General features: G+C 42.9%; 1 long non-coding RNA gene across 1 annotated transcript in view; it reads right to left on the reverse strand.

The window, feature by feature from the left end:
• Positions 1-702: 702 nt before the first annotated feature.
• LOC309366180 overlaps positions 703-23,422 on the reverse strand; it is a 41,351-nt gene continuing 18,631 nt past the window's right edge. The window contains exons 2-4 of the long non-coding RNA XR_014166552.1: positions 7,868-7,955; positions 1,823-2,058; positions 703-1,391 (exon numbers count right to left, since the gene is read on the reverse strand). This is a non-coding gene — a long non-coding RNA (uncharacterized lncRNA). The remainder of the gene's footprint in view (positions 1,392-1,822; positions 2,059-7,867; positions 7,956-23,422) is intronic.

Consider the following 23,422-nt stretch of genomic DNA (forward strand, 5'->3'; position numbering starts at 1 on the left):
GTCTTTTCTGCATACGTGAAAGAAATATGCTCAACAATATGTAACCAAGGTGCCTCCTTCTTCACTAGAGGGAGGAAATGAGCTGAGCCAACACAGTCAGCAGCAAGGACCTCAACAGAAAAGGCACCACGAGCTCAAACACCACAGTGGATTTCATTTAGGAATAAAAAAATCCAAAACGAAAATCCGCCATCTAAAACACTCTTCTGGCTAGCGTAACAAACAACTTAAGACAGATAAAGTGAGATGTCAAACAATTAAAGCCACAAAGCCAGCATCATAACTAAAAGCAGATCAAAATTAAAAGATCTCTAAGTCCAATTTAAAAACTAGTATAGGAAGAGACAGATGGATATCTCTCAGGAGAGAGTTTGCAAACACAAATTTACCCCCACTTGCTATTCACACATCGTACACAGTGTGCACATGTTGAAACTGAGTAACCCCTGACTTATTCACAGCCCACCTTTCCTGCACACTCAACTATTCTGACAGCCTGACTCTCTGAAACCAGGTTATAGGAGGCATCAGAATTTTGAAGCTTGACACCTTTCAATTTTTTATATGACAGATCAGAAGCTTTCCATTAAATTCCAGTAGCTACAAGTTTGTGAAAAGTTGTGATACTTGCTATGTAAGTGATTTCTTTACGTCTTGACCACATTTTGTGATCTTAAAAGTTTGCTTCTCAGAAAGATGACATAGACGCTAAGAGTCAGGAAACGCTCAACGTACAAACGGGACCAACCAGTAAAACATCTGCTTCATTTAGATGGGAAATCTGTGCACTGGGGTCTTGGAATAACTCTTTCTGTTGGGCAGTGGTGGTGGGGACTCATGTAAAGGCATAATTTTATATTTGGGGTGGGTGGTGAGAAGCAATTTTTGTAGTGGGGCACAAGATTCACTGTAATGCCCAAAGGCATTGCTAGACTAAATTGCAGTCAATCAATCATAATGAATTTTAAGAACATTTGTTGTGGTCACTACTTATACTTCACAATAACCACAGATACACGTGAGAAAGAATCACATGTATCCTTAAGGCAGGAAGTATCAAGCCGTACAGCACTCTTTGAGATCTGCAGTTGGGAAATATTTTTATTAGGACCAACCAAACAACCTTCAGAGAGCACCAGGAAGCCATTCAAGCCAATGCCACTTCTCCACTGATCATTTGAAACCTTTCACGCCTTTATCTGGTTTTGGAGACTGTCTTAATCTCTTCCCTTCAAATGTGAGATCTCCGAGACTCGCTTTAAAATATATGAATGTTAAGCATATTTTCTACCAGACTTTTCATTTGTATAAGTCTTTGAGGCACAAAGTACAATCGCTCCCAGTTCCTCCTTTGTGGGTGGGGGAAGAGATTTGTAAAATATCTTTTTGTTCTGAAAGGAAAGAACTAGAAGTCACCCTAAAACAACTGATCTCTCTCTGTGGCCTATTCTCACAATGATAAACCTGTGTATAATTTCAGATTGCAGTTGGAATTTCACTGAACTGAATGTTCCTCTGTATGATTATAAAAACATTCTTGCACATAGAGAGCAACTAGGTCAGGGAGAAGGCTGGGAGAAGCACCTTCTCTCTGAAATTTAGCTTTTCTGTATGAAAATGATTTGTTGTTTGTTTGTTTTTGTGTTGAAGAGCATATAAGCACCTGAGTCCCTACTTGTCATTTCAAGTACTAGGTCTCTACCATGCCCTTCTGTTGCATCTTACATTAAGTGACTTATAGCTCACAGATCTCGATATCTTTCTGCTAGCCTATGTGCATGTGTTCAGGTACGTGCTGTTCTGTATGAGCTACAAAGCTTACCAAATGGATGCTCCCACTTTCACTCCACTGTTGTTGTTGTTGTTTAGTCATGTCTGACTCTTTGTGACCTCATGGACCAGAGCACGCCAGGCACTCCTGTCTTCCTCTGCCTCCCGCAGTTTGGTCAAACTCATGTTAGTAGGTTCGAGAACACTGTTCAGCCATCATATCCTCTGTTGTCCCCTTCTCCACTGTGGCGAGTTATAGATTTTGCAAGTTTTGCTCCGTAATTCCTGCTGGGAACAAACAAGTTGCTGTATTCAGTGGCAATAGTAAAACAACAAGTCTCAAAAACATAGCAAAGGTCTATTTTCAGTTTTTCTTGTGCTGGGCAGACTCTCCTTAGCTGCATCAAGTTATGCATAAATGCCACCACCATGTCTGGTGTACAGTCTTGGAGGAACCTGTTTGGATCATTCTTATTGACCTCTTAGGGAAGCATTTGGAGGCTGCCAAATCTGCCTGGCCTAATGCAATGCTATGTAGTAATCATGACAATGACATGTAAAAGACTCTAAACCTACCCCCTTCCCGGCTTTAAGAAGTCAAAGCAGCTGTACAAAGAAGCTTGCTTGCTACATCTGTCTTGAGATGAACAGAGCCGCCTCATCTATCCCACCAATCCCATTTTTAACACTACCTCAGACCATGGGCTCTTCTTAGCCTACTGCACCTGCCCAGACTAGGCCTACAAAGAGATAGAGAGAGAGGTGCATCTTATAAAAATAATAATTATGTGGCATTTCTTTCCTTTTTCTTTCCCTTTAAAGGTTGCTTCTGACAAATCTATCTATTTGGGGCAAATTGTCAGTGAGAAACTTCCGCTCGAACTCTTTGGGACAAAACTGGCTCTTTGAAAGGATAAATCCCATTGCATGAAGGCCCGAACAATGGCCAAATGTGTTGCTGTTGCCTTTGCTGCCACTGCTACTGCTGGGGCTGGGCCTCTGACAAAGGGCGGATTAATTGGTGCCGTGGCTGACTGGTTCGAGATGGCTCCACTCAGAGTGCGCTGCGGGGAGCCCCATTGACTGGGCCCCGAGTCCCACTTTTCACAAACTCCAAACAAAAGTCAATTTCTTTCTTATAAGGCAGGGGAGAAAGAGAGAGAGGGAGAGGGAGAGAGAGAGAAAATCACTTGGTGTTTGAGCTGGGGAAGGTGACTTGTTGGATTAGAGGACGTCATGCTCTCCCTGGCTGTCTCTCTCATGCTTTAATGTTATGTCTCCAAGAACACAAAAGTTAAAAGAGTGAGAGAGAGAGAGAGCAAAAGCAACTCATCTATTTCGATGAATATGTGACTTTCTCTCTGTTGTGCAAGTTAAATCTGGCATCCCATCTGAAGACTACTATAGTGAAAACAACAGCATGAAGCTGGTAGTGTGTGTGTGCATTAACAGTGTGCAATCCTATACATGTATACTCAGAAGTAAGTCCTATTGAGGTTGGTGGATTGCTCCCAAGTAAGTGTCATAGGACTGCAGCGCAGAACTTACACTAGCTCTTTATTTCTACGGTGTTTTGATGGGCACTGAATGGTTCATTTATTTTAATAAGATCGTGAGAGAGGATCCTGCTGCTTATGGGATTACTGGAAATGCGTGCTATTTTAAAGACTATTCCATAAGAGTTGTATCTTATCGCTGAACATCACAGCTGCATAAAACAGAATAGAAGTGTTTTTCTCAGAATGTAGTAACTCTACATAACTCAGTGATACAGGCACCACCATCCTGCTTACAATGCCCTGTACTTTGAAAAATTGGATCTTGTATATTTTTTATTTTGCAAGGTAAACTGGGAAGCAGAAGTCAGCCAGCATGGATGCAAGTTTTACACAAACAGCCCTTTGCCTTGGCACATCAGTGCAACATCAGGCACAGGGAAGACTGTTGGAGATGAAATTTCATAACTGGCATATTTCATATGCAGAGGAGAAATTTATGACTTAAACAGGAGTCAAATGGGAAGAAAGACAAAATCAAATGTGCCCAGCTCCCTGCAGATTTTGGTTTCCTGCAGTTTTTCAAGAGGCAGAGTTTAGAATAGATTTTTTTGTGTACTACTTAATTACCTCAGTCATTATGATGATTGCATAATAGTTGATTCCTCATGTCATCATCATATTCAGATCTTTTCTTTTCTTTTAAAAAACACCCTGTGATTCCCTGCATAACACCACACAGGAGGAAAGGACAAAAACACAGCCCATGCCGGCAGGATTTCTCGTTTCATTAGTGTAGTATAATAATAGCTGTGGTCAACCTCCTTAGCATATGGCAGTATCAAACATTGCAGGAGTTACCTAAGATGTACTCTCTTGGTGGTATTTTAAAAAGGGAAATACGATTTTTCCATCATCCTTACAGGAATTTTCATGGTTTTTTCATCTGTTTTGGCTGAATTTGTGTGGTATCAAGGGTTGGGTGGAAGTATTAATTTAGTTCTTCTTCACTTATGCTAAAAGTCCTTAAAACATTGCTTTAGTTGTAATTTTTTTGGATCTGAATTATGTTGTTATTTAAAAGAAAGAAAGAAAAACAGCTTAATCAAACCGATTAAGCTAGAGGACTCCCTCTACCAGTGATCTCAGGTGGTGAGTACTGAGCCAATAACTTTGCAGCTCAAACATGTCCACTGAGAAACAAGAAGCTGGCATCAACATATTATAGATAACCTTGTGGTTTGCAGAAGTATACAAAAAAAATTTTAAGCTCTAAAGGGTCAACACTATGAGAGCAGAACACATGCAGTGACCACAAAGGTTAAGTGTCTGCTGGAAAAGAAAACTTGAAGCTGAGGGGATGGGATGTAATATCTTGAAGGAACACATGGCTGGTGAGCTGGTTACCTAAAACCCTCAACAGGAATTCTCCTCTAAGGAGGAGCAGATGCACTGCAACACTTTGCTGAAGGTCAAACTGTTTAAATTAATTCACAGTGTACGTAAGAACATAAAAGAGAACCTGCTGGATCAGGCCAATGGCCTATCTAGCATCTGGTTCTCACAGTGACCAAACAGATGCCCGTGAGAAGCCTGCAAGCAGGACCTGAGCACAAGAGCACTCTTCCCGCTTGTGAATCCCAGAAACTGGCACTCAGAGGCTTCTCTTCTCAGACAGTGGAGGTGTAACACTGACATCATGGCTAGCAACCATAGCCTTGTCCTCCATGAATTTGTCTAATCCTCTTTTAAAGCCATCCAAGTTGGTGGCCATCTGCACCTCCTGTGGGAGCAAACTTACTATGCACCGTGTTCTTTCTTTTGTCTATTCTGAACCCTCCAACATGCAGCTTCGTTTGATGTCAATGACTTATAGTGTTATGAGAAGAGAGAAAAACTTTCCCCTTTCCACTTTCTCTATGCCCTGCATAATTTTCATGCACTCTTATCATGATGCCTCTTCCTCACCTTTTCTGTGTACTAAAGAGGCCCAAATGCTACAACCTTTCCTTGTAGGGGAGTTGCTCCAGCCCCGTAATTATTTTGCCTACCCTTTTCTGAACCTTTCCCAGCTCTACAAAATCCTTTTTGAGGTGACCAGAACTGTATGCAGTATTCCAAATGCAGCTGCAACATAGATTTGTTATAATGGCATTCCGATAGCAATCCCTTTTTCTAATGATCCTTAGCATGGAATTTGCCTTTCTCACAGCTGCCACACACTGGGCTGAATACCATGACCCCAAGGTCTTATACCTGGTCAGTGACCAGCAGTTCAGACCCATTGAGCATATGTGTGAAATTAAGATTTTTGTTTGCCCTCCACACATCACTTTACACTTGCTTACATTGCATTGTATTTGGCATTTTATTATCCATTCTCTCAGGTGCTTTTGGAGCTCTTCACAATCACTTTTGAACCACCCTGAGCAATTCAGTATTGTAAAAAACTTGGTCACCTCACTCCTCGCTTCTAACTATAGATTATGTATGAACATTAAAGTACAGGTCTCATTACTAACCCTTGAGGGACCTCCACTTTCTACATCCTTCCACTGGGAGAACTGCCTCATTTACTCCTACTCTCTGCATGTTGTTATATAACGGTAACCCGTTCCTGATCCACAAGAGGACTTTTCTTCTTATTACTGCTAACGTTATGTTCGAGAACCAAGGTACCACTGTACCAAAAAGCAGACTAGGGCTGAGTGATATCTGGTTTTCAACATCATGATATATCAGCAGTTAAACATCCTGATATTCCGATATATCCTGATGTCTGAAATTGGAGACCAGGTGTGGGGATGAAGGAAGGAGCAGCCATGGAGATCGGATAGGTGGGGGGAAGGAGACAAAGTGGAGTCACCTCCACTGCATGGTTTGAGTTGGAAGGGATGGGGATAGGGGGTCAGCGGACAGCCAGTGGTGGTAGCCAGCGAAAATGTACTGGACACTGGACACTGTGGCTGCTGCTGCTGTCCTGCTAACTGAGAAAAGCTGCTGTGCCTCAGTGCCAGGGGAAGGTAGTGCCATGGTGCCTTGAAGTGAGGGCAACCAGCTGCCTTGTTCTCCATCAGCATGAGGGGAAGGCAGCACCTCCCAATTGGCTACCTTGTTTTCCCTCAGCGTGAGGGAAGGCAGCTCAGGTCAGCAGTGCTGTCGGCTGATTGTTGTTGTTGTTTAGTCGTGTCCGACTCTTCGTGACCCCATGGACCAGAGCACGCCAGGCACTTCTGTCTTCCACTGCCTCCTGCAGTTTGGTCAAACTCATGCTGGTAGCTTCGAGAACACTATCCAACCATCTCGTCCTCTGTCGTCCCCTTTTCCTTGTGCCTGATATTGGCTGATATCATCATGCAATATTGGAGGATCCTTGAAATTCGCTGCCCTGCTCTCCCTTGCATGAGGAGCGATATGCTGCTGTGCATTGCCAGGTCAAAATCGTTATCGCGGTGTGATTTTTACCAACATATTGAAGAGTCACACAGCGCTAAAACAGACAATAAAATTTGTGATATTACCATGCAAAAATGACAAAAAATTAGTTGGGGGGAGGCAAGGGATGGGGTCGTGGGTTCTCTGGGTGCATTGTGTGGACCCCCAGGGTCCCTAGACCCCTAATTGGGAACCACTGCTTTAGTAGGTTACTGAGACAGGACTTATCCTTGCAGCAGCCATGCATGTTCAGCTTCAGCAAAGCTTGTTCTTCTATATGGTTGGTTATTTTATATTTAATGATTCTTTCCTCCAGTTTTCCCAGGACAGAAATTAAGCTAACCAGCCTACAATTGACACTTTCCAGTCCTAAGCTGTTTGAATACTCGATCTATTTTTTTAATTTATAAAACTCTCTCTGTTTATAGAATATTAAATGTCAGGAAGGAGGGTCGTAGCCTTCCTGCTAGGCTAGTTTTCTATGTGTGGGTATCTTATTCATACCTGCACACCATTTGCTGTAAACAATTGGCTAGTTACGTTGTCATATTCTGGACTCATGGTATAACTTCAGGGATGAATTTCATCGGTGTAGTCTAAGCTGTTAACTAATTAAATAACCTTAGTTGCCTTTTGACTAATCCTGTAACAGTGCAATCCTATACAAGTCTATGCAAAGGTAGACCCCACTGAATTTAATGGAATTTACTCCCAGGTAAGTAAATATAGGATTGCAGCCTAAATATATTTTCAGCTTCCCTGAACTTCAACGTGAGGATCTTTAGGTATTGAAGGAAGGATATTCGCTGGAGCTGGGTGGTGGCATACAAATAGAATCCTTGCCTGACATGCTTCTGGTCTCTTAACACTCACTGTGTGCTCACGTCTAGATATCCTGTCCATCCATTGGTTTCTGAGCTCTCACTCCTTCCCCACCTGCCTAAGCAATCAAGACTGAACTCCTGGTTGGGATTCCATTCTTCTTTCTACACTAGCCTTCCCCAAAGCTGTTGTTCTTCATATATTTTGGACTGCAACTCCCATCAGCCTTGGGCAGCATGGCTGATAATCAGGAACAATGGGAATTGTAGTTCACAATATCTGGGAAGGCTGTGCCAGCCCAAATAATTAAGACAGTGTTTAGAAAGAGTGAAAGGCAGAAATACCTGCAACAAAGGGATGTGATAGACACCGCCTTCCTTCTTGGGTTGTGGATTTCAGCAGCTCTCTTTCACTTGTCTCCATGATTGGGCCCTTAGAGGACAGATGACAGTACAATGATTAACACCATTGACTCTGTCCCAACATTAATGCGATTACCATTATCATTCTTCAACTAGCATAATCTATGGCTGAAGAAGGGCATGATAGCTCTGAGAACAGGCCTTATCATTTGTATCAAAGGTGGAGGAAAGATCAAGGAGAAAGAGGATGGAGAAGGAGCTGTTTGACCTCCCTGAAAGAAGGTCATTAATGATTTCTGTGAGAGCAGCTCCACTGGAGTGAAGTGTCTGAAACCAAACTGGAGAGCATCAGAGAGGAATAGAAATGAGTTCAAGAGACTGGGAGGAAATTCATCATGGAAAGACAAGAATGGCAAATAGGATGAGGAGATGAATGCAATGGCATTGGGAGAGATGGGAAAGGTTGAGAGGGTAAAACACAACAGCAGTGGCAGAAGACGTATAATGTAGTGGAGGTGGGGAGATTTACAGAAAAGTGATAGACACTGTGAAATGCTTTAAATGCTTAAGTGCCAATATCATATTTATGTCGGCTCCTCATGAGCACGTCAGAAAGCACCATTATCCAGAGACTCCCGCATTACCTTTTAGGATATCCAAAGAAGCTAGCATAACCAAAGAAGCCACAATCTGAGGGCTACATGTGCCGAATTCCTCCTACTTTCTAAAATGCCCTTTACCAAGTATGAATTTGATTAGTTAACAGAATGATTGTTTAGAGAATGAAACCGCTGACAACGGTAAGATAATAAAAGAGGACCATTGAGGCCAAGATTTCTAAATAAAAATAAACTGCATTTAAAGCCCAGATTAGTGCTCTAATAGAATAATTCTCTCCTTAACTACCAAATGCAGAATACTGGGTCTATGTGTTGCTTAACGGTGCTGGTGGTGGGATATAATATCACGTACAAGGCACTGTTGATTTCAAGGTTCATAAGATCATGTTGGTATTGCTTTGCTTCTGTATACTACGTTTAAGCACAGCGATGACTGTGAAAGGTTAATTTGTGTGACCAATTGGTTCATTAACTGTCATTAAAAAGTCTTTTTGAAAACAAAACAAAACAAAATGGCTTCCGTGAAACAATGTATGGAGTGAATAAGGCATATCCTGTTGTCAGGATACATGTTTGAGGCGATTATCTAGATAACGGATTTTTTGAATTTTTTTTAGCTGAAAGCAGCAGCTATATCCATGAGATACAATGCGGAAACAGATGAGGAATTCAGAGGTCTGGAGAAGACAGAGATGAGAGGTTTTGTCTGCTCTGCTTTCCTGCTGACTTCTTCACCCACTAGATAATGGGGAGACCTACTACCAAAATGCTCTTGGGATGTGGCACTGGGCTTCCTCAGAGTTTCCTCACCTGGTTATTGTGCGAACCTTTGTGGGAAAGGGGATCCAGCGGAGGTAGAGATGTTCCCTGGGACTTTCAAGGCTGAGCCATGGACTGCTCTTCACTGAGAAGCTATAGCAACATGGATCGTCTGATAGGGGTAATGCTAAGCATTGCAGTTCCTGACAGAAACCCAGTGCTGGACCTCTTCAAAGTTTCTTCAACTCGCCCCTGTAAACTGAAGACTGGGGGTGAGTTTGCTTCTTCTTTTCCTCATCCTGAAGGGCCATCATGAGTAATTATATCAAGCTCAGGTGATTGAAACAGCAAGCAAGGTCCAAAGAGCACTAGTCCCACTATGGGATTGGGACTGAATGAGTGAGCACTTTATGTGGAGTGGGAATGAGCAAGCATATTATGGGTAATTTACTGGGCACCTTGAAGCAACCCATATTTCACAGCCCTGTTGACCACAAGCAGCAGAACAATCTTTTGGCCACTGGCAATAAGAGAGTTGTGTGGTAGCAGGGAGGCCATTGTAACTTGTCCAAAGTCTCTGCCTGGGATAGAAACTCACCAGCCCTGCTGAAGGTGTTTCCCCCCCTTCAATTGTTTACATATTGGAAATGGGCTTACAAATAGATGGATAAATAAAAATACAGCATGCAACTCTTCTATACTATAAAGATGGTCTTTTCAAAACAAAAAAAATTCCTTCCAGTAGCACCTTAAAGACCAACTAAGTTAGTTCTTGGTATGAGCTTTCGTGTGCATGCACACTTCTTCAGATACAGTGTGTTTTGTTTTGACTATGGCAGACCAACACGGCTACCTATCTGTAGATGGTCTTTTCAGTGCGAGTTAGATGTGAGTAACTATAGAGAGGGTGGCACTGTGGTCTAAACCACTGAGCCTCTTGGGCATGCCGATCAGAAGGTTGGCAGTTCGAATACCTGCTACGGTGTGAGCTCCCACTGCTCTGTCCCAGCTTCTGGCAACCTAGCAGTTTGAAAATATAACAGCGCAAGTAGATAAATACTTCCTGTGACAGGAAGGTAAAGGGCGTTTCCGTGTGCTCTGGCTTTCATGTTCCATTGTGCCAGAAGCGGTTTAGTCATGCTAGCCACATGACTTGGAAAGCTGTCTGCAGACAAACACCAACTCCCTCAGCCTGAAAAGCGAGATGAGCGCAGCAAACCCATAGCCGCCTTTGATTGGACTTAACTGTTCAGGGTTCCTTTACCTTTACCTTTTAACTATAAAGTCTATTATATAACAGAGCAAAATTCATCTACAAGCTTCATATTCTACTTATTATATCAGCCTTTCTCAACCTTGGGTTCCCAGAAGTTGCTGGAGTACAACTTCCAACATCCCTGACCACTGGTCCTAGCTTGGGATGATGGGAGTTGTAGTCCAACAACATCTGGGGACTCAAGGTTGGGAAAGGTTGTATTAGACACTTCCTCCTAGGAGCCTAGGATAGCATACAAATTTAATCCCAAGGTTCTATGATGTAGGTTAGCCTGAGAGGGACTGACTAGCCAAGATCATCCAGGAAGCTCCATGGCTGAGTAGGGATTTGAGACTGAAATTCTCTGGTTCTATTTCAATGCTCAAATCACCTATACCACATGGGCTCTATTAGTCCATTAATCAACCAGACCCAAGGTAAATGCAACACTACAAGCTCCTGGGCTATATTTCAGCCTAATTGGTTCATTTCAAGTACATTAAGTCCTGTAATGGTATGATGGACCTTATAGTATTTAATGATTTATAATATTATTGTGGATGATTCAAGGGGGGGCAACTGAAATGCAGATGCCGGCAAAGTACAGTCAATACATTTTACATACAAAAATTAGTCATGTAGGTCAATATCTTTATACTTTTGCATTTTGGTTGGAACATAATTTTTGAAGGAAAAAGATTTGCCCTTTCTACTTTCACTTCAAAAAACCAGAATCAGTTGAGATTCCATCAAAGGCTGTGGAACAAATTTAACTTCATGGTATAATTCCACCGTGATCTTTCATAAACATTAAATTATATCCATAACTTGTAACTGTGTTTGTGTGTGTGTGCTGTTAACTCAGACTCTGCTTAACATGCCACACCACAACTGTTATACAACTGATAGCTGTTGCAGTAGCAATTTGTTCACTAAGCTGAAACCCTTTCATTGACTAACTGGAGTTCACATTCCCTCAAAGTAATTGGAAAAATGCATCTGGAGTTAGATGGACTTTGCTAATTTGTTTTATTATGCATGGAAATATTGGTATAAAAAGGTGTTTCAATTATTTTCTATGGCAGGGACCTATGTATTCTCTGTACTCACAAAGACTTTAAATGGAGTTATTTTTCCCTGCCTGTAATCATCCCCCCCACTTTTAAGTACCCAGGCAGAAAAAAGTAAGTTTACTGCTCCTAGCACAATGGCCCTCTTCACTTTTAGGTTTGGGAGACCTGGGTGACCTACGAAAGTTAATTAGAAGGCTAACAAAGACTAAGACAGAGTAGAATACATCGCCTCTCCTCCAGCCAAAGATGTCATCCATTAATTAGGGAAATCGTTAAGGTGGCCTTTATTGAATCCATTGAAAATCGGCAGTTGGCGGTCGACAGTTTTGATCAGATTTTCTTCTCCCCAATAAAGCTGGCCTTAATGGTACGAAAAGTAGAAGGGATGAGTGTGGTGAACTAGCAAGGAGAAGGGAAGCAAGGAGGGGGGAGAGAACCGGGGAGGGGTGGGAAGTATGTGTTTCAGTGACATTACAGTTAAACAGCCACCAATTGTGATGGCTTTGATTCTCAGGCTACATGGCATAGTTTTTCCATGATGTAATCTTTATTGAACCTGGAATCTGAGGGGGAAGCTAGCTGTTGCCAGCCTCTCTTGGACTTAGGGGACTCTGGATGTTGACAGCACAGCGATAAGAGGTGAAACTCACTTGCATTTTGCCATCTGAACATCATTTCTCTTAATACCAAGCTTGTTGGCTGGTTAGTTAAAACATCTCTCTACAGTTACAAATATATACACATATGTTATAAATATATACACATGCTTAGCTTGATCCGGTGACACTTGTTTTCAAGAATGGGTTGAAGCACACATTAATTTTGTTCCTTTTTTCTGTTTGGGTTTCTCTCTCCTCCCTTTTCGCTCTTTGAACTGCGACACTTCCAAACTGCATCTGCATGATACGAGAGCATCCGTGTGACACAATATCGCCCCATGCAATCGTTTTGACATAATAATTTTAACTTGTTTTTATTTGATGGTTGGGATGAGGCTCTCAAGTATGAAAATTGCATGGGGCTCGGTTTCGAATTTTATGTTCTTTGGGAAGGAGCTGCCCCCCTACTTCTCTCACACACATACCCCCCCTTCCCTGTTAAACAAGCTGTATCTCTTACAGCAATTCACACACTTGAGAATTTGATGTCTCTTCTTGAAATGCAGTAGACAAGGACTTACTGCACCACTATCTGTCCATCTGTGCAAGCTTCTTGTATCTAAGCAACTATTCATTTGGGGTGTATGCGGGGGGGGGGGGAGGCAAAATGCAAGGGTGTCACTTTGCAGAGAGTGTAACACAGAAAACAGCTATTCCAGAGTGGCATGTTTACCTTCTCAGAATTGCAGCCCTAATCCTGTATTCATTGTACTGATCTAGTGAGAGCTTTAAGTACTTAAGGAATGACAGATCAGGCTCCCTTTGAGTGTTTGGATAAGTGCACATCTTTAGTCTGGAAAACTGTGCAAAAATGTTTTAGAAACTCCATTTTGTGTTGGGGTTTTTTAGGAAGAAAAGTATGAGGATCAATGGTACTACGTATTTAAAATTATTTCCCCATATTAACAGTGAAATCCTAGGCATGTCTTCTCAGAGGTTCTACTGAATTCAGTGAAACTTACTCCCAGGTACATGTGTGCAGGATTCCACACTTACCTGGGAGTAAGTCCTATTGACTTCAGTAGCACTGGAGTAGACATGCACGGGACTGCACTGGACATTGTTGTCTTAAATAAAACTCAGGTTCTGTAGACAAACCAAATTGTACAAATTAACAGATTGTATTGTTTTATGTAACAGACCCAGCAGATCATTTTTTCCCATAAGCATGTTTCATTGGTATGATTTATGTTGAATCTAATGCATGACATTTTGTAGAATCTGAAAACTTATGGGGCAGGACACACAAGCTAGATCATAAAGCCTTTTACAGATGCTTGTTATTGTTTCCAAAAAGTATTTTCACAATCATTAGGGCTTCCTTAAAGCAAAAATAAAAATACATTTCTAAAAATATTAATTGCTGGGGAAAGGATAAGTAACACTGCAGTCATATACATACTGAACTAGGAGTATGTCATGCTGAACACATGTTTGCATTGCACTGGAAGTCTACCTCGCCAGTCATTATACGGGGAAAGGCAATGGAGTCTGTCATTATATGTTGATACAATATATATATATATTTATTTCCTTTGGAAATAAAACCATAAATTATCCTGATTTAATACTAGATAAGGCTGCTCCTTTTTGTTAAAACTAACAGTTCAACACTTCAAATTTAAATCCTATACTCGCTTACCTGGGAGTAAACCTCACATAGCTCAATGGGTCTTCTTACTTCTGTGTGGACATGTATAGGATTACACTGTAAGTGGCTTACTTCAATCTTATATTGGTTCAGCCTTTCACAAACTTTGTCTCTTGCCATTCTAAGCATTTGTATGATCATCCTTACTCCCTGTCAACAAGTTGGGTAAGTCATTCATTTCTATTTAAAGAGAAGACTCCACTTTCCTGTGAGTTGTGCTTGAACTGCAGTTGCAAATGGAGATTCAGATGTCACCTGGAACTTTCTTTGGAGAAGAATATGCTGTCACAGAATAAAATTCCTGGTTTGTGGCTCTGTGCCCTGCCCCCCCCAGTTAATATATGCTGAGGATCATGGAGGTTGCAGGTCTTCCCTATAACTTGTAAAGTGAATGTTAATAACTTCACAACTTCAACTGGTATGTACCCTGCTTCTATGTGGGGAGAGAGCATTTTAGACTGCTTTATGTTTGGAATGACCAAGTGACCAGATTTCCCAATAAACATACTTTTATTAATAGTTTATTAACTTCAGCCTCTGTGCCTGGCCTTTTCAAATAACCACTATATTAAATTTATTTCTATCCTATCCAGGAAGGCTGATTTGTGGAAGGGACAAGCACTGACTACTGGTTTCGTGTGTGTGGCTATGACCCAAGAAAATGGCTGAGGGTGCAAGGTTAGGAGATTGGCAAAAATGTTTACTTGTCTTCAAGTTTTCTACAGAGAGCTGCATACCTTGGACTATTCTTCTCTTTTCTCGCTGTGCAAACAGAAGGCAAAAGGGGAAAGTGGATAAAGTTCTTCAGTGCTATGAAGAAGATAAGATACAGGAAGTAGAATGCGGAAGTACATGTAATATGTGTGTGTGGATGTGTTACCTATAGCACATTTTCCTGTGAGATTTTCCTAATAGTTTTATGCAATGTTCCATGAGGATAAAAAGGAGAAATAGGGACAGTGGTAAGCAACGTTTTTTTTTTTTATAATGAAAGCAGAAGACCATTAAGTCTAGAGAGAACATTTTAGCAAGAGTTAGCACTTCATAAATATACAGTTACATCAGTTGTAACTGTAATCCCATAATAGTTCAACAATGACTCAGATATGAAGGAGTCTGGAAAGGGCTGGCCCAGGTCTTGTGGCATTCCAAAGCCCAATGTTATCAGAGTTGGAGGGGAAACAATCCCTGTATACTTTCCTGGAGGGAACCAAACACTCTACCCTGCACCCAAATTCCATTATTCCAATGACAAAGGTGGAGACCATGACTCCTACCTACCTGGAAATTTATCACCTACCTAAATTCTCCAATGAAACCCAATCTGTGGTGGCAGGAATGGTTCTCCGGAATGGTTAAAACAACCTTCACCAAACTGGTGCCCTCCAGATATTTTGGACTACAACAGTTCAACATTAACTGGCTGGGGTTGATGGAAGATGAAGTCTTAAGTATCAGTCAGGTTTTGGACTGACTCAGGTTTATGGGAGTTGTAGTCCAAAACATCAGAAGTACAAGGGCGACAAAGGCTGGATTAGTGTTTGGGGCTTGGACTGGGGAGACCCAGATTGAAATTCCCACTCAGTTATGAAGCTCTCTAGCCTTGTAGTCAGTCACTATAGCTCTTACATAATCTACCTCACTTGATTGCTGGATGGAAACAAATCAAGAACAACAAAATCATAAATACAAATACAAATGGCAGCAGGAATAAAAAGAACAGTTGCCAATTGCTCAGAAGCAGTACAATTTGACCTCTGGAGCAATGTATGGACTTCAGAATATGCTTTTGGCTACTTGCTGTCTGCTCCATCATTGCTTACTCAGCTAAACACTTAAAAACCCAGTAGGGCATTGGTTCTCAACTGATGGGTTAGGAACCACTACCAGGTCATGGCCTAATCCAAGGTGGGTCACAACAGAGGAACTACTACTATGCAAATGTATGGTGAAAAATTGAGAAGTGGGTCCCCAAATGCATATTGTGTAAAAGACGGGTCCCAGGTCTGAAAAGGTTAAAGACTTCTGCGGTAGGTCATCTCCCAAGTACATAACTCCAGCTCTGAACATAACATGTATAAAATTGGCACAACTATCTCAATGAAGTTTGGGCTGCTGTAATGTATAGATTGAGACTGAGAACCATTTTCTACTCCAGTATAGAAAATGGATGTGCACTGGTTCACTGTGAAAATTAGAATAAGGAAATGTACTCTAATGGTAAGTTCTGTGTGGGAGGCTCTAACTTTACTGACTGTTTACAAGTCCTAGCTGAATCTGGACTTCACCCCCACCCAAGTACTCCATTCATCTGGACTGCACATATAACTAATGGATGACAACTATATATTTATTATACTAAAAAAAAAACACCATTACCCACACAGGTCACAAGTAACTAAATTGGAGGTATCCTTTTCTACGAAACTGGCATGTTTGGTATATAAAGTGTGATTCTGTAGATATGCTGAAACATAACTGGGATAAAAATATTAATAAACTGACAGTGTCATAGGATATGAAACATATTTAAATAAAATATAATACAAATTAAAACCAATGTATGTCTCTAATAAAGTCTGAAGCAGCAAAAGGGTTCCAAGTTAGAATCATATGGAATGACCAAGTGTCCACAAACTGCTTAGTATGGCTCATAACTGTCATAAATAAAAATGAACTGAACAAGTAAAGATATCCAGATGTGTTTCAACCAAGGTCTTCCTTAGTGGTCAGAACAAAGTGATTTACCAGGCATTTTTTTCAGCTTAAATGATAAGCCAGAACCTTTAATACTTCAAGATGCTAGGACTTTCCATTAAAGGGGCCTAAATGGCTTGGGGTTGAGATGTGGAAAGGAGCACATCTTCCATATCAACCTGCCAAGAGTGACTTGAGATCTTCAGTGGAAGCCTTTCTCCAAGTGCTTTCCTTATGGAGAAGTATGTTATGTAGCTACAAAAGCTACATACCCTGACTTTGGTATGTGCCCCACCAATTATTAGCTCCAACATTACTATCACCTTGGAAACATTTATATTTGCAGAGGCATTTTTAATGGTCATGTTTAGTCTGCTTTATAGGCTTACTCAAGTTGTCATTGTGGCCTCTTATTTTGCTAATCTGTTGTGGGGTTTCTAATGTTTTATTACTCTAATATATTGGTATTTAATATGAATAGTTCTTTTAACCGTGCCTTGTCAAATATGACAGGATGAAGTGGGATACAGCATTATTTAAAATAAACAAATAAATAATTCTCCCTCATTCCCTGCCATTTATTTTCCATCGGTGTTCCTTCTCCCCTTAGGAGAGAGAGAGAGAGAGAGAGAGAGAGAGAATGTGGGCATGGGGGTGGGGAGACAGGGAGAAGGAAGGGAGAGAGAGAGAGAGACATTTTCTTTCACACGAGCCCTCAGAATTACAGTTCATGAACTATTCAGTAAACTGACCGGCCTGAACCTCCCCTTCAACGGCCTAATCTAAGGGGTGGATCTATGTGTTTTGTTGCTTGTCAAAAACAATCACTCCTCGGCCCATTACATTTACAGCACGTCGTCCTTTAATTGGTGTAACACACTGAGGGCTGAAAGGAAGAAAGTCCTACAAAAGAGCCCGAGTGAATGAACCCTGACTCACACAAAAATACTCTTCAGAAGTTCAGAGCCGGGCACTAACAAGGAGGTAGAGAGTTAGCTGGAAAAGAGGTTAAGTTCAGAAATGTGCCACCTTGAAGATCCTCCCTTCAAAGCCATGATAACATTGACAAGATGAAGGGCAAAGTGGGGGGGGGAGACTGGGGAGAGTTTAACAAAATAGGGGATCGAGAGGATCCCTTTGCCCCCTCCTTTCCTCTCCACCTTTTCATTTTGAAGGATTTTTAAAATTTTTATTCTTTTTTTTTTTAAGGCAGCGATATGTGCGCTTTTCTTTTCCTCGGCAATCTTCTTTCCATTAACATCTTCCCTCGATCTCTCGGCCTTCCTCTATTTAATCGAACCGACGAGAAGCATCTTTTTAAAACTGTGTTTTTATATTTTGAGAGGTGGGAAGGAAAGTGTCTGGAGCGGGCATAAGAACAAGCCAAATCAAAGGAGGATTTAAAGATTGGGACTTTAAAATGATGGGTCAGGAGGAGGAGGGAGAAAACAGCTAAACTTGACGGGAGAGGGGAAAGGAAGACTAAATAGCAGGGGGTGGGTGGGGTTGGGAGGCGGGGGGGAGAGGGGGGGGAACCCGAGTCCTTTCTCTGACAACTTTGATTACTGTGATCTGCATGGAATAATTACAACATATCTTCTGTGTCACAAAGTTCCAGGGAGACTTTTCTTTCTCTGAACTCCCAGCCATTTCTTTGCTTAGTAGCTGTCAGGGAATTGGTGAAAAGGAGGAAGGGAGGGAGGGAGGGAGTGGGGGAGACGGGGCGGGGAAAGACTTGCTTTTGTTTTGTTTTTTTAAGGCTTCAGTTCAACGGAGCCGAAAAAGTCAGATTCCTCCGTTCTCTTCATTTGTCGCTAATGTTCAAGGGTAGACGTTCCTGGAGTTCCCTATCAAACAACACAGGAATTGTTTTGTTTTGTTAGGGTTTTTTATTTGTTTGTTTTTAGAGGATAGGGACGGATCCGAGGCTTGGGACGTGAGACTCCTGAAGGCCCTGTGATGAGCCGAAGAAAATGTTCAAACTATTCTTATTCTTGTCTCTTCTTCGCATTCTATCATCAAAAGCAACAACAAGATGAGTGAACTCCAAGTTGACCAAAGTTCAGTGATTGCAGGTCTCCTATCCACTCAAGTCAGGCCTGGAGAAGGACCTCAGTGTCACGCATATAAAAGACAGAAATATGATGGAAGAGGGAACTTTCTTTTAAGGGCTGTCTTCTGCCGAAACTGTGCTCTTGCTGGGGATAAAGTCAGCTTTCTCCACCTCCCCCCTCCTCCAAATTCCCAACTTTAATGAACTTTGTCCAGCACTTCATTCCCTGCCCAGATCTCTCTCTCTCTCTCTCTCTCTCTCTCTCTCTCTCTCTCTCTCTCTCTCTCTCTCTCTCTCCCTCTCTCCCTCTCTCCCTCTCTCCCTCTCTCCCTCTCTCTCTCCTATTTCTTCTTCTTACTATTTTAATGTAAATGCCATCTTTTGGGTGGGTGCCTGGAGTAGGGAGTTAATGACCCCCCCCTCCTTGCACCCTGTTAATAAATTAATGCACCTTTCATTGCTCCTACACGCATCTGAACCTCGAGCTTTGTGTTTTGCTGACTGACCCTTCGTCCTTTTACTTTTGTGGGCGAGTTGCCCCCATGCTAAAGCTGGGGGCTCTTCTCTTCTCCCCACCTCGCCCCCCTCCTTAAATCAGCTCCCTACAGTCCTACCCGAGTTTGTAATCCGTCAAAAAGCCGTTGATTGCTGCAAGCGTTACTTTTTCATGAGGGAAACTTCGAAGCAATTTGAGAGAGAGCCCGGCTCAATGAATACATTTGCCCCCAGATGCTCCCCCCTCGCTCCCCTCCATTCTTCGCCTGCACTTGATGAGTTTCTCTGGCACAAATCAGCCCTTACAGGCACAGAATGGGCAATCCCTTGATCCCCATCAATTGTCATCCCGAGTTTGGGCCACTTTGACCGCCAATAGTGGGGAAGTCAGAGCTAATCCTCAGAAGGAATCACGGGAAAAGAAAGGCAACAATAACCAAGTCAAGCGTAAAAAATGAAAGAGAAATCTCTATTATCACCCACTACATTTCCCAGCGATGTAGTGAAAAAATCAGCTCGTTTGTCATTCGAGTCAGACACCCGGAGAAGAATATGGGGTCGTGGTGGGTTGGTAGACTCACACGACGTAAAGGAGCAATATTTGAGAGCAAAAGGCCTCTCCCTTTGCCAAATCCTCCTCACATCCGCCATAACCATTAAATACAGACTGACTTTATTCTGTATGGGAAGGGCGAGGAGGTGGGGGGGGGGGAGGACAAAAAAGCCCAAAGAACTCGGAGGAAGAAATGGAAGCGCCCGCAGCCTCAGCCTCCTCCTTCTCCTCCTCGCTTATAATGGCATAAACGGCTCTGCATGGGTGTCAGAGGCGCTCTCTCTCTCGTGTGTGTGTGTGTGTGTGTGCAGTAAAGGAGAGAATGGAGAGTTGTATGTCGGTGTGTCAGGACGTGTAGGATTGATACTGTATTCTATTTCAAAGAGAAGCCGAGGGTCTCCTCAGAATGTCAGTGTTTGTGTGACAGGAAGAAAACTGTGATCCCGAACTCGGTGTGTATGTGTGTTGTTGGTACCGGCGACCAATTGTGCTGGTATTGGCGACCAATGTTCTACTACTCCACTGTTGGGTTGAGTGCCACCTCAGAAACCTCGTGCTTTTAGAATGGAAAGAAGGGAACCTGCAAGGAAAAGCGCGGGAAAGTCCTGCGCGCGCGCGAAAATTATATTCCTCTGCAAGAAGAGACGACTGTGAAAGAGAATGTTTCATTAAAATGAGTGTATGCTGAAAGAGTGTGATGCAAAAGCGAGAGAGTTCAGTGTGCGCGAGTGAGGGAAAGGGAACAGATATATTGTGTGGCTAGAATATATGAAACGAAACGAAATGAAATTAAATGAGTGTGTGTGTGTGTGCGCGCGCGCATATTATTCAGAGGAATTGCATTGGCATAACTGAACAGTTGAAAGGCGGAAGACCCTGTGCTGTTTGTGTGTGTGAGAGAGAAAGAGTGAAAAGAAAAGGCATCTTTACACAGAAAATGTTACGGGTGATGGACCGAAGGGTAGCAGAAGAGGAAAAGTGAGATATGCTTAGAATGAGGGGAAGGGGTATCATAAGAATCCATATGAACGCGTGCATGGCAAATGGTGTGAAGGTGTGTACCAATGAATTCAGAGAAAAGTGGGTAATCATAGTGTGAAAGTCACAAGGAGAAAGATCACGCCTGTGTGTGTGTGTGTGTGTGAGCCCCCCCCTTATATGCTTCTGTATGTCTTGTTCTTCACCCATATAGAGGAATGTGTTTCCCTCAGGCATTTCCATGCACCACCACACAACACGCGTTTTTGCCTCAAGTGCAGCACACCCCTCAGCTGTCTCCTAGGTTGCCACCATCCCTGTGAGGGGTGTGGCTCTGTTATTATTTTTATTCATTAAATTTGTATACCGCCCTATACCCGCAGGTCTCACAACACAAAATCACAATATAAAATATGCGCGTAAGGGAGCGCACGGGACTGCAAGAGGCGGTCGGTTACGCCTGCATCGCAAGTCAAGGGAAGCCCCGGGTGCAACTTGGTCAGTTCTATCTGCGTGGCTTCTTCAGACACGGACAGCCGTGAGAGAAAAGGAACTGCGAGGAAGTGCGTGGAGAAGGCGGCGAGGAGTATCAACTGCGCGTGCGCGAGGTGCGCGGGTGGCAAACGGAGGCCAGCCTGCGAGGCTGGAATACAGACGCAACCTGGGGGCGCAACCTGCCTGTCTCTGCGCTGGTGTGGAGTGCTCACTGGAGGCTGCGATCCTCGACGCCCCTAGGTGGGAATAAGCCCCCTGAATAGGCTGCGTGCAGGTTGTGTAAGCAGGTGCCTGCCCAGGGCTGCCTGGCACCTGCTTACACAGGTTGGCTCCCAGGACCCCAACCAAGCTGCCATTTCGGGCGACCTCCAGAGCCTGGTGATGATGGTGGTGGAGGGATTGGGGGGGGGGGAGGTTGTGAGGGAGGAGGAGATGGAGGCAGAGCAGACAGAAAGAGGGTCGCCGGGAGGGAGCTATGGAGGGGAAGAAGCAGCTCGGAGACTTGGGAGAGGGAGAGGGAGAGAGACGGCAAACATTGCCACTTTCCACGCTGACACCTACAATTAACCAATCTAAGGGTGTGATTCCTTTACTCCGCGGCCAAGCAAGGGGCGAAGTGAGCACTAAAGAGCCGGCTGCCAAGCGCTGGGCTGAATGATGGAGGGCTTGGTGGAGACAAGTAAACAACTTCATAGGTCCGAGAGAGAGAGCTGCGGGCAGATGATCAGGTCCCCCCTCCCATTCTTTTGGAATTATCTCGGAGAGAAGGGTTTTCCTTGTGGTCCCCATAAAATCCAGGGGTTTCGCTCCTTTTGAGGCTGTCCAAGTGGACTGCGCTTTCAGAAAGCGAGGAGATCAAGGGCTTTGCGGAGCAATCCTTTGCATCTCTGCTCAGAAGTAAGCCGCCTTACCCCCAGCGAAGGGCGTATAGGATTGCAGCCTGGACGTGTTATTTACACGGGGGAAGTGCCATTATGAAAAGACCATGGATCTTTTTCTTTTCTTAATAAGAAACTTTTGCTTGTGAAACGGTGCAGCACATTTGGTTTATCAGAAACGCCTATTTATATTAAATTCATTAAATTAAAAAAGGACAATGTTTTAATAGCGATTTTAAAAATAACTGAATTGAACCACCTACATAGAGGATAACTTTGTATTAAAGGGGAATAACTTATTACTTAACAATTAACATACTTGGGTGCCCTATGTTAGGCAAGCATCTCCAAGTGGCGTGCAATAATCACGTGCGATAAAAGAATAATGGAGACATCTCGAATGTTTTCTTTCTTAAACATGTTGATGGTTTTCTTGTGGGGTGGAGTGAGTGAGTGAGTCTTGTTTACCATCTACTATCAGAAAATAATTTAAACTTCCCATAGGAAATACATGTACTCAGAAGACAGCCCCACAAATTTCAGATAAAAGTCCTTACAGTCCTAGTAGAGGCCAAGACCTGTGAAGTTTGTCCCACGCCTACAATTCCCATACGTGTAGTTTGTGAGATAGCGATTTCTCCTACTGTCTGCACTTGTACACAGTACACAGAAAAATACTACTGCTTCCTTTCCTAGCAGAAAGGGTGGCTTTAACTTTTATCCCGTGGTTTGGACTTTGGCTGAGAGAGGGAGGCTAACTCGAATGACCCATATTTGGGTCTTTCTTACGCCGGAGAAGGTAGAGAGAATGTAATATGGATGAACAACTACTTTTATTGTTATCCCTAATGTTGCTATTCTTATTCTATCGAAGCGTGTTCGAGGTGTAGGGCTAAATGCTGCCTTGCATCGAAGTACCTTGCTGTTAGCGCAGGGCTGCATCTCACATTTTTATCTGACGTAGTTTGATAACATCACTTCCAATATGCACGGAAATGTTTGGGCAGCTTTCTAACGCCTGTTGGAGTTTGGGCTCCCGCGTCTGTGCGTTAGGTGTCCATCTTTACTGAAAGGATCCGTTGGCATGACACAGAGAGAGTTTATCGAATACATCTGTTTCAGAAATAACTGGCTTGGAATAAAGGCTTGGTGGGATTGTTTGACTGTTTGCAGTGGATCCAGTTCTCTTCTCTCCTTACCAGACAAAGATGAACAAAGTTCGCCTGGAGTCAGTCACCCAGACCTCTTCGCAGAAGCGGTCCAGCAGCAAATGTTTGAAGTAGGTGGATGCAAACGAGACTTCTGGAGGCTGCGGGATTCCACCGTGCTCCGAGCCTTGCTAAACTGAACGTCCTGGTGCTTCATCCGTAG

The sequence above is a fragment of the Podarcis melisellensis genome, assembly GCF_964234715.1.
Source record: "Podarcis melisellensis genome assembly, chromosome: 3".
In the NCBI taxonomy this organism is placed as follows: Eukaryota; Metazoa; Chordata; class Lepidosauria; order Squamata; family Lacertidae; genus Podarcis; species Podarcis melisellensis.